The sequence below is a fragment of the Elephas maximus genome, chromosome 17 (genome assembly GCF_024166365.1).
Source record: "Elephas maximus indicus isolate mEleMax1 chromosome 17, mEleMax1 primary haplotype, whole genome shotgun sequence".
Taxonomy (NCBI): Eukaryota; Metazoa; Chordata; class Mammalia; order Proboscidea; family Elephantidae; genus Elephas; species Elephas maximus.
In genome coordinates this window covers 24,483,038-24,486,651 of record NC_064835.1, presented here as the reverse complement: position 1 = coordinate 24,486,651, position 3,614 = coordinate 24,483,038, and the positions used below count along the sequence as shown (strand labels likewise).

The 3,614-nt window shown below is 38.0% G+C and overlaps 1 pseudogene; it reads left to right on the top strand.

Annotated features, from left to right (window-relative positions):
• Positions 1-643: 643 nt before the first annotated feature.
• LOC126060663 (olfactory receptor 147-like) lies at positions 644-1,572 on the top strand (annotated as a pseudogene).
• Positions 1,573-3,614: the final 2,042 nt, after the last annotated feature.

The window sequence follows — 3,614 nt, the reverse complement described above, 5'->3', positions numbered from 1 at the left end:
TAACTTCATGTCTCATCTCTACCTGTCCATCTCTGTGTGAAGCACAAGGATCAGATGAGGCTCAGTAACATGACACAAGACATGTTTAAAAAATATAGCTGAAAGTTTAATATTTAGAATCATGAAGTAGATATCTAAACTGAAATATCTGCTCTATTAAAAATGTTCTGCTAAATTATCATGGAAACCCTGTTGGCGTAGTGGTTAAGTGCTATGACTGCTAACCAAAGGGTCGGCAGTTCGAATCCGCCAGGTGCTCCTTGGAAACTGCTCCTATGGGGCAGTTCTACTCTGTCCTATAGGATCTCTATGAGTTGGACTTGACGGCAGTGGGTTTGTTTGTTTGTTTTTAAATTATCATATATTTCAATTCTTCCTCACCATTATATATCAAAACTACAAGCGGCCCTATGTAGGTTCCAGCTATGCCAGCCATCTCTCCCAAGGGACCTGGAGCAAACCTCTGACTCTGTAGAGTTCTTATTAATCAGAATATGTTGCTGGATGCCCTGGGGTCTGAAAGAAGGGGCTATAGCATGCCAGTGTGTGTGTACCATTTCATGAGTGAAATGGCTCAGAAAAGCTCAGTTTCTCTCTAATTTGGCTTTCCCCTTCATCTCCATAGATCTACTCCTAGAGAAGAATGGCTGATGAAAATCACTCATTGGTGATGGAGTTTACCCTCGCGGGTTTAACCAGCAGGCCAGAACTCCAGTTACCTCTCTTCTTCCTGTTCCTAGGGATCTATCTCGTTACTCTGGTAGCCAGTCTGGGCTTGATCACATTTATTTCACACCTTCACACACCTATGTATTATTTTCTCTTTAATCTATCTTTCGTAGATATCTGTTACTCTTCTGTGTCTTCACACCCAAAATGTTAATGAACTTTGTATTGGAGAAAAACACCATCTCCTATACAGAGTGCCTGACTCAGCTCTATTTTTTCTGTTTCTTTGCCATTGCTGAATGTTATATTTTGACAGCAATGGCATATGATCGCTATGTTGCCATTTGCAAGCCATTGCTATGTAATGTTATATTGTCTCCTCGGATCTCTTCTCTGTCTGTGTTTGGGGCATATGGGATGGGATGTTGGGGTTCCCTAGCCCACACTCTGTGTATGGCAAGACTGGCTTTCTGTGATGCCAACACAATCAAGCATTACCTGTGTGACATCCTCCCTGTGCTCCAACTCTCCTGCACCAGCACTTACACCAACGAAGTTGTGGTCTTTGTTCTTGCTGGGATGAACATTTTGGTGTCCACTAGCACCACTTTCATTTCTTATGCTTTCATAATCTCCAGCATCCTCCACATCAGCTCCACTGAAGGCAGGTCTAAAGCCTTCAGCACCTGCAGTTCCCACATAATTACTGTTTCTCTCTTCTTCGGGGCGGCTGCATTCATGTACCTCCAACCTTCTGACACAGAATCTATGGACCAAGGAAAAGTGGCCTCAGTTCTTTACACAAATGTAGGGCCCATGCTGAACCCTTTGATCTATAGTTTGAGGAGTAAGGATGTCAAACTTGATCTAAAGAAAACTCTGAAAAGAAAAGCGTTTTCTTAAGCTTCAGCAGAGGAACTTTTGGGACAAGATCATCCTGCTGATTGTGTTGGGATTGCCTCATGACTGTATCCTCACTGTAATCAAATGGGATACATTTTCCCCCTTGATTCAAAGACTTTTCTTTTGTTCTTTAGTAGGCTTGTCAATTCTTCTTCCCCTTTCTTCTCTCTCTCTCTCTCTTTTTTTTTTTTTAAAGTGTAGGTAAGTAATTGTGACATTGATGAAAAAGAAATTATTATTACTTTGTCCTTTGCTTTGTGGAATGACTTCTGTCTCTTGTGAAAATTGTGTAGATTCTATGATTGATTAATTGAACAACATCACAACATACCTATTTACACATCAAAGTGATAAGTCTGTGAAAGCCTGAGGACCCTGCATTTGTAGGTGTGTCTTTGGTGACAAGAATTAATTTTATGCTGCCCCCTAATAGATCGGAAACTCTTGGAGGGTATTGTGTCTATCTTTGTACCTTTGTATTCCTAGCATTTAACAGGGTTTTGTTTTGCATTAATTCAATATTGGATGCACTTAACATTGTAGTACAAAATAAGTTGTCCTATGTACGTTCCATTTTCCAGGGCATGAATTTTATTTGTTTTCTATTTGTGAAATATGGTATGGTGGAAGTGCCTGTCATGGATTGAATTGTGTCCCCCCAAAATATCTGGCAACTTGGCTAGGACATGATTCCCTTGTATGATTGTCTACCATTTTATCTTCTGATGTGATTTCCGTATGTATTATAAATCCTACCACTGTGAGGTAATAAGGTGGATTAGTGGCAGTTATATTGATGAGGTCTACAAGATTAGGTAGTGTCTTAAGCCAATCTATTTTGAGATACAAAAGAGGGAAGCTAGCAGAGAGACATGGGAACTTCACACCACCAAGAAAGCGGTGCTGGGAGCAGAGTGTGTCCTTTGGACCTGAGGTTCCTGTGCTGACATGCTCCCAGATGGAGGGAAGACTGATGATAAGGACCTTTCTCCAGAGCCAACAGAGAGAAAAAGCCTTTCCTTGGAGCCAGCACCCTGATTTTGGACTTCTAGCCTACTGGACTGTGAGAGAACAAACTTCTCTTTGTTAAAGCCATCTACTTGTGGTATTTCTGTTATAGCAGCACTAGATGACCAAGACAGTGCCCAAATCATTTAATATAAAATTTAAAAAATAATTAAAGAGCTCATAAAATTCCTGCAATGCCTGTTTCTGTATTTTTTTTTAATTCTCAGAAAGTTTTTATTTTATTTTTAATTTTCAGGAAGTTAATGTAAATCATATATATTTTTTCTTTTTTGTGATTTGAGAGCATTATCTCATTAGACACCATTTTTAAGTTGATATAGTTTCACATTTTAAGGCAAAAATAGAATATATGAAAGAGTTGGTAAGTTTCTGATGACAAAAAATTGACTAATTTGGCAATGTATTATATGAACGGCATTTGTCTTGGGAACTTTATCAAGAAAAAATAAAAAAGCGGAAAGAAATTAAAAGAGCAGTAGCAATTTCTAGAAGATATCACTTTTGGGTAAAGTTAATCTGCTTGCTCCAAATGTATGCTCTATTCCATTAAGTAAAAGAAAATTATTTTGAAAACCTGTTCAAGAAGTCCCAATACTTCTAAATTCATCATCCAAGATATTGACATTTGTATTGATTTTACTAAGTCTAAGTCTTATACTTGTTCAAAGGCAGATCAATTAATGTACCATGTAGTGACATACAGTTCCATTAAGTTGACAGTCAGATAATATGGAGAAAAATTAAAATGGCAGTTAATACATATATGTATTGAAATAAAATGTTATCATGAGAACTACCTTTGATTTTTTGGCCCCTATCAAATTCTATAGCATTTTGTCCCGGTATTTATTTCTAGTTCCCGACAACCTTTGTTTCCCTAATATTCCCAGTATCTCTTGCCATTGTGTCTTTGCTTATGCTTTCATTCTTTTTTGCAATTCTGTTGTTCTCTCATTCCTGGTAATAATTCTGAGGTGCCTAAAAAAAATGAAAAACTGTTCTATGTGGATACA